The sequence below is a fragment of the Natrix helvetica genome, assembly GCF_964273705.1.
Source record: "Natrix helvetica genome assembly, chromosome: 1".
In the NCBI taxonomy this organism is placed as follows: Eukaryota; Metazoa; Chordata; class Lepidosauria; order Squamata; family Natricidae; genus Natrix; species Natrix helvetica.
The window spans coordinates 183,324,553-183,341,010 of NC_138548.1; the positions used below are offsets into that span (position 1 = coordinate 183,324,553).

The 16,458-nt window shown below is 37.6% G+C and overlaps 1 protein-coding gene across 4 annotated transcripts in view; it reads left to right on the top strand.

Annotated features, from left to right (window-relative positions):
• Window positions 1-16,458, top strand: part of PARD3B (par-3 family cell polarity regulator beta) — a 532,498-nt gene that overhangs the window by 279,059 nt on the left and 236,981 nt on the right. The gene's annotated exons all lie outside the window — the stretch shown is intronic.

Genomic DNA, 16,458 nt, shown 5'->3' on the forward strand with positions numbered 1-16,458 from the left:
CCGGGTTCCTCGGAGGGTCGTTTTAAGCGTTCCGAAGGCATCAGGGAAGCCTCGGACGGTCCCTGAAGCCTTCAGAGCGCTTAAAACCACCCTCCGAGCAAACCAGAAGTGACTTCCAGGTTGCTCGGAGGGTGGTTTTAAGTGCTCCGAAGGCATCAGGGAAGCCTCGGACGGTCCCTGACGCCTTCGGAGCACTTAAAACCACCCTCCGAGCAAACCGGAAGTGACACTTAAAACGACCCTCCGAGCAACCCGGATGTCACTTCTGGTTTGCTCGAAGGGTGGTTTTAAGCATTCCGAAGGCTTCAGGGACGGTCCCTGAAGCCTCCGGGAGGGCGGGGGAGGCTCTTCTTGCCCTCCCCAGGCTCCTATAAAGCCTCTGGAGCCTGGGGAAGGCGAAAAATAGCTTTTAAAAAGGTGAACTAAGCTGGCCAGTGCGCGCATGCGCGCTGGCCAGCTGACAGGGCAGCGCCTCGCGTGCCCTGACAAATGGCTCCGTGTGCCACTTGTGGCACGCGTGCCATAGGTTCGCCATCACGGGGATAGGTGATACTACAGAGAAGGCCTGCTTTCAGAATCCTGATTGATGACATTTAACCAAACGAATACAAAGTGCACCAACCCATCAAAATCAAATCAGCCAGGCAAATATTATGTAAGACAGGTGGTCCCTCAAGTAACAACACCCTATGCTGTTAGAGCTCTGTAAGTAACAAACAGTACCTTGAATAACACCCAGAAACAAACAACCAATGAAACCGAGGCATGCTTGTCCCTGCCTGTGCCACTGCATTTTGTACTAATTACAATTTCCAAGCCATAAGATGATTAGGACATCAGTGATTACCTGTAGGCCCCTAGGAAAGGGCACAACTGGTGTACAGATGAAATTGTTCAAAATCTTTCTACATGTAAACTATTCTGCAAGCAAGAAATATTAATTTGATTTAATTGCTCAGTTTCCAATTATAAGATAAATATAAATCCAATATAAATGGATATAAATCCAAGAAAACTAATATATAAATGCATATAAATCCAATAAAACAAACAAAACAAACAAACAAATAATAGCTATTTGTTACATTGCAACTACTGGCAACATTGAGCAAGAGAGTATTTACTACTATTACCATACTACTAGTAGCAATATTCATTTACACATTTATTCATTTTCTTAAGAAAGGTTGGCTATTTTGGCAGTCTATTCCAGTACTTGGCTTATAATCTAAAATGCATAAAATAGAAAGCAAATATTTAGGGCTGAGGATAAAGAAAGAGAAAGGAACAATTATCATTATTTCAGAATTTTCATAGTAAATCACCTGCCATTCATAGTTCAAAAAAAAAATTCTAACAAATGTGACCTTCCCATGAAGCGGTAGTAAGACAGGTGGAAGACAAATTTTTCAGGTACTCACCAGTTTTAAGACATCAAATGGGCTACAGTTCCATACCAATCATTATTCTTTTTTGATCAAGAGTCTTGATTCTGACTGCCTTCTTCAAGAAAGGAAGAAAAATTTGTGAAAGAAGCAACAAGCAAAGAAGGCTGTTTCTCCTTCTGCAGTTTTGGCTGTATTAGGTGCTTCCCAGATATATGCAGCAATGAATGTCAGTTTATGTTGATCCTGCTGGTTGTCTTCCAAGGTTGGCTTTAATCCATAATAGTTAGCCATAATAAGTGACATACAGGAAAAACAGACAGAATTAAGAAAAATTAATTCTAAAGTTAAATTCTTTATTTAAATCCACCAAGCTTATTCACAGGTCCACATTGCTGTGGTCTACTCCTGTTTTTCTAGAAAAAGAAATAGGGGTTTTCAAATCAATGTCTCCTTAATACTACCTGAAATGTTTGCATTATATGAGTAATATATAATTTAAATAATAGGTATTCTATGTAGTATTTGCATTGTTACATCTTTGGCCAATTAGATTCTGGACACAAGGTCTCTGCAAAATGCATCACAGTAAAATGAAAAGCAATACTCTCCATATTGAATGATACAATCTTGAGCCTTCAATTTTGTTTCAAGTTTTTCTTTCTACCTTGCTCAGCATTTTAACCAGTTTTTCTTCAATATCATCCATGTATTATACATGCACATAAAGACACACAGACATTTGTGCTTACACTTATATGCGGGTAGATGGATGCTCAGTTTCTTAAACTGTGAGGTAAAATTCCTTAAAATGAATATGTATCCATTATTTAGTTAAATGGGGATAAAATATAAAATAATGATTATTAAACAGGACCAGATTTCTAGCAAGTGCTGTATTTTTCTCAGGTTTCAAAGGGGTCTGTAATAAATTTATGGCCACCTTTGAATAATTTCATTCATCAATATTTCTTTGTATTTTATATTTCCATTACATAACCACTGCTTGCTGGGTCATCATTTCAGAAACATTGCCTTACCTAAACAAAGAGACCGAATGTCCAAAGCCAGGCAAAAAAAGCAGTGGGAGCAGGAGTGACTTTTGACTTCCCGCCAACTTCCCCATTGAGTTTTCTTGAGGGAAGCTAGCAGGGTGCATCAGAAATTTCCTTCCCTCCCCTCCTTTCCCTCTCCCCTCTCCTTCCACTTCCAGCAGGTAAATGGCTCCTGCTGGGTTGGGGAGAGAGAAAGGGCTTATGAGACTGGCTGGTAAACTATCACAGAACTTTGAAAAGGAATATTGCATGCCCACACACCAACCAAGCAATAACCCATAGCACTGAAGAAGCCCAAATTTCATTCCATTGGGAGTCATGGATTTTGGACACATTCTGTAAATTAACCAACTTGAGCTATCTTGGTCCCAAAATTATTGCCTTATGATGCTCCATTTTTTCAGTTAAAGGTTATGACAATGAGAATTTTAGTTGTATATGTGTTAAAATTTATACTACCCAGATTACTAATTTTAATTTCCTTTCTCTTTTGTTGCATTTGTGTAGCCTGAGCAAGCATCTTACCATTCTGTTTTAATATTGTTTTTAGCTAAAATCTTTTGTATGTATTTTTCTTAACTACTAATCACTTTTGGATATTTGCATATCAATTTCCTTGCACTGATTAAAGATTTTCATAGCAAATGCATCCATAATTCAGCTCTATTGTCATTTTCTGCTTCCACATTTTGCAGAAAACCTCACTGCCATCCTAAAGCTGTTGGGGGTAGGAAGCAGCATCTGAACAATCAGTTCTTTCTCTTTCCTCTGAAACAGAGCAATCCTAAAGCCACATTGTCATAACTGGATTTTCACAGATATTCCAAGGAACATAAACACATTCTATATTCACAAAGTATATGAAACATTTAGAATTCAAGTGATTGTTCAGGAAAGGGGAAAATGAACAATAGTAAATGTTGTTAAGCAATAATCTATGGGTATGATCTTCACCATCCTGCAGTATTGACTACCTATTATCCTTGTTATCAATCCCCAGCTCAGAGTATTTTCATAGATTATAAATTTTGAACATTATCTGCACTTAACACACACACACACACACACACACTCCTGTCCAATAAAGAAAGTTGAACCAGGCTTTCAGTGTTTTTGCACTTAAGATATTTACATGGATTTGAATTTGTATACAGAATTGGAGACAAAGTCCTAAGAACTTTCCATGTTTGTCTCAAATACCTTCCCTCGTATGGAGCTTAATAATAATCTCAGTGTCAGGCCTGGAAGCCATATTTTACATTGAGTCTTCAGGCCTGCCACATTTTTCTGCTGTGGGAAAATGGGAGGGGGGATTATATGGAGTATGGCGGATATATATTCTAAATAACATTCCTTTCTCAGAGAGTCAAGGACACCTTGCCCTGCACCTGAAGTGGTGTGACTGGGAGGCATCTCCAGTTTTGGATGGTGCCTGATTGGACCATGTGATGGACATGTGGGTGCTGGGCAGGGACTTGAACTTTCACTTGGGTGAGGAAAACCTGGAAGCTTTCAGATTTGGGTTTTCCCAGATGTGCCAATATGACATCTCTAATGAAGTGGAACTTTCAGGAAACTCAAGCCTCGGAGTCTTCTTTCTTTGGAGGTGTTACTTGGAACCCTGACACTCAGTAAGATTACATTAGTATATTTTCATTCCAGTAAGGGTGTCTTAGACTGAATGACTCTAACCTTAACCCACTGCCAAAACCTTGTATTATCAAGAAGTAATCTAGGCTTGGCCAATTAAAAGAAAAAGCATTCAGATGTTCCTCATACGTACGTTCATTCCACAGATTTTATTCATACTCCTGGGAGCAATGGGAACAGCTAGCTCTCATTCCACATTCATCATTTCATACAAATTTGAAAACAGATGGAGAACCCTATTGCAGGATTTATATATGGAAGGGAAGATAAATTTTAATTCCCTTAATTGCCAATTTAGGTAGATAATAACAACGTTAGAAGCTAGTAATATCTAATGCAAGTAATCTTGAACAATGACCTTCCTCAAGAATTATGGACAGTAATAAATAAACACTGACTGAATAATATATAAATAAAATGATTATGCAGATGATTTTGATATAGGGCCATAAAAGTAGCCATCTCTAGAAATTTACTGAGAGTTTGTCCTCTGCACTGCTTATGCAAACCTGAAGCATGCTTGACCCATCAAAGATAGAGCAGGCTTCACCATGCTGCTACTTTGCCTACAATTGTGACTGGAGCCTTTGTCAAACTCACTCTGGGTTTTGTGGTCCACTTTGCCTTGGAGTTAGCCATTTCTCAAAACCTGATGGGCCTTTCTCCTGTTTTGCTTGAGAGCAGTCCATAGTCAGTCTGTTTTCTAATTCCTTCTTAGAGTGTGGTGCCCAGAACTTGAGGTCAGTTTCTTTTACTTGACACACAACTATTTCCAACTTTTCACTGAAAGCTGTGCCACGCTTGGCAGGGCCTTTGGAGGTTGTAGAAAGGACTTTTTGACCTGGTAGACTTGCTGTTCTTTTCTGCCTTTCCCCTCATTATAAAGTGTGGCTTCTGGTGTCATTGGTCAATAACATTTCAGCATCTGACCAAATGAGATAATAAAAAAGTGGCCTAGTAAACCACTTCATTAGAAAAAGGTGCATTTCTGTGGAAAGCAGAAGACTGGTCTGAAGGTCTTGCTGTGAGGTGAAAGTTGGAGAGGTGAGCTGATCACTCAAGCTCTACAGCACCCCTCTACTCAGGTCTCTCCATCTCCATCTTATCTGAATCTCTGCATTAGGTGGCTGCAGCCAGGTGCACATCAGGTCCCGGCTCCTGTCTGTTCACACACCTGTGCATGCATGGGTTAACTTCTGGACAGTTGAGAAAGCCCAAGTAAATTTACTATTATGTGATTATCACAGGAACAATTGTTGTGATGTCTCTCATTCTTCTTTGCTCCATGAATTAAAGTTCAGTCTTAGGCACTTTGAATAGAGTCTGAGAACTGGGACACCACCTCACTCTTCAGGACTTTGTAAAAGGTCCATGTACAAGTAAATTTATGATCAGGTTAATGGTTTGGATTTGACATGCTGTTTAATTGTACCCTGGCCAGCAAATATTAGTATCTCACCTGATGTCAAACTGTGAGGATTCAAGCAGTGTAATCTCTCTGAATGATAAAGGGCAAGCAGAATAAACATTGTACTTTATGTTCTCTTCATTCAGGTCCAAGTGGATTTGGATGAATTGTTTGTTTAGTTTGCCAGTTTCTTCAGATATGCTGCCATATTGATTTCTTTTTTATTACAGGCAGTCATAACCTGACCTCTTCCAGATCCTATATATAAAAGGTTTAAATTTTAACTTTTATTTGTAAGAAAGGGTTGAAATGCTGTAAAAACTGCTTTATTAGTAGAGCTTACCTTGCTTTGTGTTCTTGAGTTGCCCATGGCAACAATAGACAGAACATCTTAAATTAGAATTGCTGCAGGGGAGGGAACCCCAATAAAACATGTACATAAGCGCCTGGGGGAACATGATTCATCGATCAGATTGAGACTCAGCAGGTATTTGTTTTGTTTCAATACTTTCACAATTCTGAAACAAAGGATTGTTTTGTTACCTTGTTGAGAGATAGATTTCTATTTTTTTTAATTGGAAAAAAACATGCTCTTTTAACCTCATCTTTCCTCCTTACACTCATTTTCCATGTGGTAGTGATACATTTAATAATTTCTCCAGAGTTTGACACTGTTTTTATCTCACAACTATTTATCCGTAGTTTGAAATAAATACTTAAATTCAAGTTTTTTAAGAAAATGGTAGGGAATTGAATTGAATCAAATTGTATTAAATAATATTTTAAGTTTTCTATTTAGGAGTAGTAATTCAATAAAAAAGATGGAAATATTGGGCAATATACAATGCCACTGTTACGACGTTCACTATAATATCGAGGTTGGTCAGTCAAACCAACCGATAATTCAGATAGAAAAGTTAGTAAGAGCTAACCCTAAATTTGACTATCACTGCTATTATTCGATATTAAAAATGTTATTATTAACAATACTACTTATTTCTAGTCACAGTTGCAGTCTCTGGCCTGGATTTATGCCTGTCAATGAGATGTTTTTAATTCAGACTTATAAATTTCAATATTTGCATCATCAGTAAAATATTTCTATCTCCCACAAGATTCTGTTTCTGTTGATCAGGGTGAGATTATATTTACTAGCTAGTTAATAGAAGCAGAAGTAATTGGGGGGGGGGGGCTAAGCATATCTCCCCTTGTGTACTAACTCCAACTACTGTATTAACTAAGTAATTCAGGATAATAGGCACAATTATCAACCTTTTGTTTCCAATTCTATGAATTTAGGAACCAGATAAGTGAAAACTCAATACAGGTAGTCCTCGCTTAACAGCTAGTTGCTTAGTGGCTGTTTGAAGTTACCACATCCCCCCAAACCAATTTTTACATTCTGACACATGTCAGATGGGCACAAGATAATTTTGGGGGCATTTGGCAACCAGCTCTTCATTATGGCAATTTGCAGTGTCCTGCAGTCACCTGATTGCAAATTTCAACATGTTTTTGCTAAATGCCCACTGGATAAAATACATTTGATTAACAATCACTGCATATGTGTAACAATTGCAGTGTTTGATTAACTACCATCACAAAAAAAACATAAAATCCAGTATAATCACATGGCAACATGCTTAATGACCACAATGACTTATGACCATAATTCTAAGATCAATTAACAACATATGTTGAGGATTACCTGAAAATGCTTTTCTTGCGAATTCACAACTCCTATCTTGATTGATGATTGATTATGTGCCATCAAGTTGTTGTTGACTCTTTGCAACCATATAGATTTACACCAGGACTATTTATCCCCAATCTTCCAACATTTGCATCATGACTGCTATAACTGAATCCAACCATCTTGCTTCTGGTTCTCTCCTCTCCTTTCCTTCCCTTCCCTTCCTTTTTCCCTTTCCTTTCCCCTTTCCCCCTTTTCATGTTTCCCCTTCACTTCCCACATTCTTTGGGGATAAAATTTGAAAATGAAAAAAATGAAAGTATGCATATGCAAGTGAATAAATAGGTACCACTTATTAGGAACCGGGGAGAGGGGGCGGTCTAGAAATTTAATAAATTATTATTAAATTACCTCTTAGGAAGGTAACAGCCTTCCATGATGTCATGCCGGCCACATGAATGCGGAAATGTCTTTGGACAGGGCTGGCTCAAAGGCTTTGAAGTGGAGATGAACAGTGCCCACTATAGTCGACAATGGCTAGCAGAATAAAATCTGCAGGAACTGCTTTATTTGTGCCCTAAGTGATCATTCTAGTGATTTGTTTGATTATCCCTGTGCTGATGTTTTTGCGGTCATCCATGATACTCTTATCTTGAGAACATATCTATTGTTTAAAAAAAAAGGTCCCTCCAAAACAATACTTTGGTTCCTGCATACCCAAGGGAATCATTTGGTGAGTCATATGAAAACAGATTTCCATGCTTTGGAAGGGAGGTCTCAGAGGGGTATAGGTCTAAAGGGAGCACTTGGTGATCACATTGAGTGTCTCGGTTTAAGCTATGGTTGGGAACAGCTGAATATGAATATTAAATATTAAAATGTCAGTGAAAAACACTCATTTTGTGTTCTTCCCTCCAGAACATCCTCCCCAGTGAGAATGATTTTCTAGGCTGACTAAAGCAGAAACAGTCCTAGGGAAGCTGGTTAATTCACACAGTTTTACTAGTGCAAAAGCCAGGTAATTCAAACAGATGTATGTAGAGCTGTAAAATATGTAATGAGAGTTTTTAATCTGTGGGGTTTTTTTCTTCAAATTTCTGGACTTCTTTGAACTTCTTTATTTCTTTGGCATACATAATATTATTCAGACTTTTTATTTCTAACTCCAGTTTAGGATCTTTTGCTTAAGGCAAAAAAACCAACTAAAAGATAATGATTACCAGTAATTTGAGTATAAAATATATTTCCTTGCCTTTCATAATTCCATACATGTTTTCTAAATGAAGCAGTGTTGAAAAGGCCATAACCCTAGGAGTGCTGCTGATAACTATTCAGTTGCGGAGCACAAATTAAAGTGTGTGATGAATATTGAAATCCCTCTGTCCTAGCTAATTTATAGTATCTCTGCAGAGATCATGCCTGAAAATGTAGATGAGTAATGATGAGGTAGGGGAAAGAGGGAAGGAAAGGGCTCTAAATGACTATTTTAAACATTATATTCGATACCCATAAATGAAAGGAATACAAAGCCAAAATGCAAACTTTTATTGCTTTTTTCTTGAGACCAGGAAAACTATCCAGTTGTAAGGTTGTTCAAGCCAGAGCTGATTATCCACATAAACAGGAATGGATTTTGATTTTATGTGAAGAACAGTATTTATTTATTTTTTCAATAGTATTCACGTCCCTCTGTAGGCACACACATGCTTTATTGGGTCAGTTGTGCAATCTTCCTAACTTTTTTGAGCCTGAGACATTTGGAATGTTGAATGTGTGTTATGGAGCCCCTCCTCAAAATAATAATAATAATAATAATAATAATAATAATAATAATAATAATAATAATAATAACAACAACAACAACAACAACAACAACAACAACAACAACAACAACAATAATAATAATAATAATAATAATAATAATAATAAATATTTATTTCTTAGCCGCACCCTCTCCCGAAGGACTCGGGGCGGCGTACAATAAAACATATAAAATACATATCTGGACAAGACATACATATAACAAAGACATATATAAGACGTGTACAAGGAGGAGGTAGGCTGATGGATAAAAACAATTAAAATCACAATTTAAAAATTGTGCTCAAAATCGCTCCGCTCTCTCCGCTCAAAACCGTTGCCATGGTGGATATGAATATCCATTTAGCAGAAGGCTCTGCTTATTTTCCTTCATTCCCTCTAGACTCTACAAATGTTCTACATTATCTCATTTTATCTTCGTTGGTTTTTTTTTTCACCTTCCCTAGGCATGGGGACACTTCCACACAAAGCATAGAATTTAGTCTCCCACCATGCCATCTTCTAATAACACTTTTGGGGCATATGGGGTGACTAGTAATATGCAGAATTTTTTGAGGCTAGCTGCTTTGCTTTGCAGTGTGCTAACTTCCAATTAATATTTTAAATTAAAAGGCCTTCTGTACACCTGACTGGGGTAGACTTGTCCATAAATATGCATTACCACCATGTTCTGTCTAGTTTTGCCAACTGACTATATTTTATGAGGAAAAGTTATCATTTTTGTAAGGGAAATATATTGCAGACAATTTATCCAATACTTGTTTCGTCTGAAATGTTTCTAAATGTGTTGTATCCTTCTGATACTGGGGTATTTATGTAACCTATTTTACACAAATTCATTTCGCTAAATTGGTTCTCAGAAGCATCTTCTTTTAACTGGAGTATACAAGGAAATTAGTCTGTATGACAAATTAAAGTGTCAGTAGTTCTAATGCTTGATAGTTTAAAAGTTCTGCTTAATTGCTCAAACATGAACTACCTTGCACTTTAGCTGCCCACCAATGATATATTCTTGTTTCTTCAAATTTTACTCCCTGTCCCTTTCATTTGGAAGCCACTTTCTTTTTTAGATGTTTATTTGAACATATCAAAATTAGTTGGATGAGGGGATACTGAGATGGAAGACAATAGAGTTTGATCTTACAAATCATACAAGGGACCAAGATTGGGAGTTTATTTACTTATTTGTTTTCCATATTTTCAAATTGCCCATCTTCCTCACAGAGGATCTATAGGTGAAGATTTGCATTTCCTTTTTATCTCTCAGACAGAAAATCATACCAGTATACCAACTGCTCTTTCTTTTTCCCTGTAGTCTATCTCCTGTTTTAGAATAAGGAGCAATACTTCTGGTTTGTATTGGTTCTATTGATTGTTTTGATTCCCAGCCTAATATATATGAGGTGAAGAGGACTTCCATCTATTAACACTAGTTCTATGTATGTGTATGCATTTGTGTATATGTACAAAATTTGAAACTAATGTAATCATTGCTTTTCTAGTACTTTTATTACAAAACACACTGTGAAATTGCAGTTTTGTACTGGCGATCTTATACAGAATTAAACAATGCTAAATCAGTTAACGAAAATGCAGCTTGTTATCCTAAAGGAGCTAGTGTATTTTGATATTCTTTATTGAAAATGTAAGTACGCTTATTGGTTTTTCCCTTGAACTATTGTTTTTATTCTTTTAAAATTTAAATGTCTACAGAACTGTAGACCAATACAGGACAAAACTTTGTGAATGTAGTTTTCGTTGTCTGGTTTTGTATTATATATTTGAACTTTTATTTTGTATTGAAGTGATGGTATTCAAGTCTTGTATTTGTATAATTATTTATTATCATTTTTATTATACCAATATCGCCTTGCATGTGATTCACATACTGTGTAAACAATTATAAATAAAAATGTATTGGTATCAATAGCAAATATTGATAACAAATTTCGAGGGACCCTCCCAGCTATCCTGAGCTGTGGATAATAGTGGCCTTGAATGAAAAGAGGAAAAATTAGAGAAACTGATCATGACAGCCAATTTTTACCATCTTGTATGGCAGGGGTATCAAATTGGCAGCCCACGGCCAGATGTGTCATGCCCACCCCAGCTCCATAGAAGGGGGAAAATGTCATGATACATCACATGACGGCAACGTGTTGCCGCAAGTTTGACCCCTGTGTGGTATGGGCTCATACCCATAATACCTTTGTCCTGTAAGAAAGTAACCTAATGGAAATTATTCTCATGCTACAATGGTATTGCATATATTGAATTAGTATAATTTTCTTGCCTCATCTTAGTTACTATTGATGGCTACGTTAAGGTCTATAATCTTATACCATCAGTTATAAATTGTAGTGTGTGGTTTCTTAATATCAACAGAATGAGATAGATCCGAAAAGTCATTGTATACATATGTTTATACATTATGTGTGCTCAGAAGTGTATATGTGAACAATCAGAAGCCAGGCTCCATAGGTAGAGTTACTTTAAGGAAGGCATGTCTTCTTTTTTGTCCTCTGTCAGGCAGACAGTCTTTAAAATCAAATATTGTTTAACTTCTTCAGTATCTAACATGCTAACTCTTCTTGGGCAGCTTTTTTTTCTGTAGCTTTGTGATTAGCACCTAATAAGTGCTAACCGCAAGTTAACAAGTTCTGCTCTGTGACCTTAATCGTTGATTAGAACCCACAGCCAGCTTGACCTACTGCCTCAAATTACAGAATCATGATCAAGAGCACACCTGGTTTCTCTATGCTTCTTCGTCTTTGAAATTCCATGTCTTGCTTTAATTTCCCCCAATTGTCACTGTCCTTTTTGAGCTGTAGTGCCCAGACACGGACAAGTTATTCCAAATATGGTCTGACAGGGCAGAATAGAGTGACCAATTATTTTCCGTGACCTGGATTCTATGCTAAATTTTATTAATAAATAATCAATGAGTTTAAGTGCAATACAAAAATGTAATGTTCTTTATATCCGATTTTTAAAATAATCTATTATTGTAGGCTTTTCAAATGAAATGATATTATCAAAGGAAAAAGGCAACTAAATGTTCTGCATTATTCTATGAGTGTATGTGTGTGTTCTCAGTAGGAATTTTGAATAAATGATGTTAGCTGGTTTTAAATAGTATGATTCAAAGAGGTGAAAGAGGCAAACTTCACTTTTATTCAAACAAGTACAGTGTGTTGTTAATCTTTGCCACTTCATATTTTGACAGGATCCCTATAAAATGCTCTTAGGCCATAAGCGGAACATAAGCCTGTTCAACATGTTCTCTAATTTTAGATGCATTAGCAAGAACTAATGAAGTGTTTAACGGAGTTTACTCGTTAAATAAATGTTGTCATGGTTTTTTCCCCTCTTTTCTTCCTACTTTTCAAAAAATTCCTGGGGAGGCTGCAATATGGGAGGTTAAAAAGAAGGAAGTATTTAATTTGTCTCTTGATCAAACTGAACATTTATACAACAAATATTTGCAATTACTTTTTTTCACATCCTTATTGTATTTTACATTCAAAGAGTCTCACAAGTGTTTATAAAAGGTAGGAACTTCATGACTGATTCATTAGCTATATGTTGCTAAATATAATATGTAATATGACATAGCCACATATATGGAAATAGGTAGAACATTTTCTAAGGGTGGAATATCTGGAATAAGATTTTTATATAATGTGCTGACATTGTAAACCGCCCAGAGACTGCTATAAAGCACTATCGGGCAGTATACAAGTCTAAGTGCTATTGCTACAAAGATTGTATTCACCTGGGTTTTTTATCCAGCTGTAAAATCCAAGAAAGTGCCAAAAAGAATTGATAGTAGAATCTAAGATACTTGATCACAACCATCTGCCCTAATGATTGCATCAAGAATAACCTTCAGTTATATTTTCACAGACAAAAATTGTATATCCTTTTAATGGAAATTAATCCTCCCAAGTGTCATTGTAACACATATGGCATCCATCTATATATCAACCCTTATGCCATATGTCTTTGTACTTCCCTCTCAAGTTTTATCAACTTAACTCTACTGGTATATGAAACAAGAGTCAAAATTGTTGTTAATTTAATCTATTCCAAAAGCACTGCAATAGTTGATCTGTTTGATCAGATCCGTTTAAAAGCGAAAACAAACTAAGCATGCAGTTCTTGCTTTGTTTTGTTTTCTTACAAGGCTTAGGAAGAATGTCATGGTGAATACACACATCACAGACATTTAAGTGGGGGAGGAAGATAATGAGGTAATGCCTTCCTGGACCAGGACATTCCATGCAGAGGTTTAATCCTCACACACCAAAGCCCAAGCATTGCAACATGGGGAGCAGTGTGGTATAATGGTCAAGGCGCTAGAGATTAATGTAGTCCACTTTCAGCAATGGGTGATTTCGGAACTGGTTCCATCTCTCTGCCTATCCTATCTTCACAGGGTACTGCTGCTGATTGTTTAAAATAGGAGAAGTGAACATATTTATTCTTCCTTGAACTCCCAAACAAATAAAACCAAATCAAAATTGGTATCCCATACTGTTTGAAAATGAAGTCCACCGATACCAAATCTGTTTCCCCTTCATCAATTTAGGCTTTGAACTGAGGTAAAATAGCATGACCTGGTTACTGTGCATTCCTTCCAGCCCAAGACTTTCAGAAGATATCTCAGCTTGCTTCATATAGCAGAGAATGACAAGCTGCTCAGAGGATCTTAAAGAATAAGATATTTTATTGTGACTTTTATTGCAGTGGGGCAGGTTGGGGAAGGAGAAGAGTCTAACCTAGCTTCAAGTCCATTTTGTGAGCTTGCAGTGATAAAAATATAGTCAAGGAAGGCTTGATTTTTTTTGACAACTAGAGCAGTACCAATAGTAGGGCTTACAAAGTGGGGGATGCAGTTCTGCTTTCTTTTTTCTACCCTCTTTCCCTACTTGGATTGAATAATTATATGCTACATGGTTCATACATATTTTCTGCATGTGCATCAGTGGTGGGTTGCAGGCGGTACACCCCGGTATGGGCGTACCAGTGCCTGCCCGGAGCACCAGGTACCATTCCAGTACGGTGCTCTGGAGGGCCCACCTGCTCGCCCAAGCTCCTTACCTGTATTTGAGCTCTTCGGCACTTCTGCGCACGTGCATGGCGCGCACACCACCGGTGCAACACTCCGTTGAGCAGCTGGAGCCTCGCAGAGGCTCACGGAGGCGTTGCAAGAGGTAAGGACGCATGCTCATGCTGCGCACATTCAGATGCGCAACCCAGCATGTTAGTTATTACTTAGGGGTCATGTTTCTCTGAAATATGTTTCCTAAAAATGAACCTAAATTGTGAACTCAAGCCCAAAACCGAGACATAGTATGGATTAAGCACTACAGGAGAATCCTATATTTAGAGCCAGATAGTGGTTTTCTTGTTGAAAGCTAGCAATCAAAATTGTTTTCTACTAGAAAGCAACCTTCCTTTTTCCTCTACTGATCAGAAAACCTTTTATTTTAGCTGTACCTTCTTCACTGATTTTTCTTTTATTTTTTGTTGTTCCTTTTCAGCCTCAAATGGGCACCACTGTACCTCTCACTGAGGCTCATGCCTTGATTAATTTTAAGTACTTTCACCTTGCACACAGGGCAGTGCTCACAGTCCATTTCAGCAGTTGCTAATTTGACAATAATGGTAGTCTCCACAATGGCAATTAATGAATAAAGGAAGCTTGCACTTTGTGACCTAGCAACCAGGTTCCCTTTAAACTGGTTTCTCTCTTTTTTTTCTCTCTCTCTCTCTCTTTTGTGTACAAGCCCTCAAAGTCTCAGAGGACAGCAGAGTTAAATTGCTTTGTGTCAGTGATCTTTACTATGGATGGCAATGCTTGCTCTCCTTTTCCTTTCTTTTCCTTCCTCTCTCCTGGTTTCATTAGTTACTTGAATTATTTTACTCATCATGGCATTGTGTATTTAGTTCCAAATATGCAAATATCACCAGATTTAGTATTCTATTTAAATGGATATCATTCTCTCAAGGCTCCAAAAAGATTTATTAAGCAACAACCAGCACGCTATTTTGCCCTTTTAATTTTTTTTAGAGCAACTAGGTTATTCTAAGTATCTTGTTGGTCTTTCTCCATCAAAAATGGTTTAGTGGATTAGACGAAGGAATGAGACGAGACACTTCTGAGGAGATTAAATGCGGTTTATTGCAACAAGCACAGTCAGAACTATATACAGGAGAGATTCAGCACCTTCCCTGCTTGACAGCTATTTATATGGAGCTGTCAAGCAGGGCAGCCAATCGGAATGGTCCAACAGCCCGCGCTCAGCCAAGCTGTGTCTTAGCCAATCAGGCGCAGCTTGGCTGTTGCCGGCTGTCAGGTCGTATGTCGAGGACATAACAAATAACATACCATGTTCTTTACTTACCATTTATCACTTGCTGATCTCTTTATTTTCTTCCGTGCCTTGTATGCAGGGGTGGGCTTCAAACTTTTTAGCAAGGGGTATTCTGCCCGGTTGCTGGGTGGGCATGGCCTAGTCGGTCCACTGCACCATAAGGGGGGCTGCCCTCCCTAGGCTCCGGAGGCTTTTTTCGGGCCTCCAGGAGAGCAAAAATGGCTTCCCCAGGCTCCAGAGGCCCTCTGGAGGTCAAAAAACAGACCCATTTCCTCCTCCATCCAACATCCAACCCATCATGGATGTTTATGATTGCAGTTCTAAGTCTTTGCTTCTCTTCTTCCTTTAGTCTCTTTCATAGTGTTGTTTATTTGTGGATTGTATTTAAAGAATTAAAATAGCCACAGTAAATTATATTGAAAAAAACATAAAATTTAATCATCCAAGGTCAAATTAAAAAAAAAACCACAATATAGCAATAAATAACTCCTGCAGCAATAAATCATCAGATAGTAGCACTCATTATTCCTCAATTCATTTCTGGTGGGAAAATATTTTGACCAATTTCCATACAAATAGGTGACTAATCTGTCTTCTAGAAGGATGATATTCCTTCTTAATGTTTATTTCTTTCCTTCTTCCATCCCCTTTCTTGCATATTGTTCTTCCTAAACATTTTAACCAGGAGCTACAGACATAATGCAGTGTCAGCAGTTCCCACCTTCAGGTCTCTGAAGGGTAAGCAAGCTGTACAATATGGCTGCCTATCAAAAATGGTTTGGGAAAGGCAATGCTGTTGATCTGGGAGAACCAAACCTGATATAGTGATTCTCCCTTCTTATACTTCAGGCAGCTTTTGTTGACCCTAATTATTAGAAAGAATTGGGGGAGATTTGTAAACAATCCAGGTCTGTTATCTTCTTCCCCTGCTCATTGAGGCGATTTATGAAAACACAAAATCTAAGTACATAGCATATAAAAATCCTTAAGCAATCTCGCTTAGAGAGATTTGTTCAGCTAACAATAATATGCCTAGTTGTGCTTTAAGGGCATCTTTTGTTTTTTA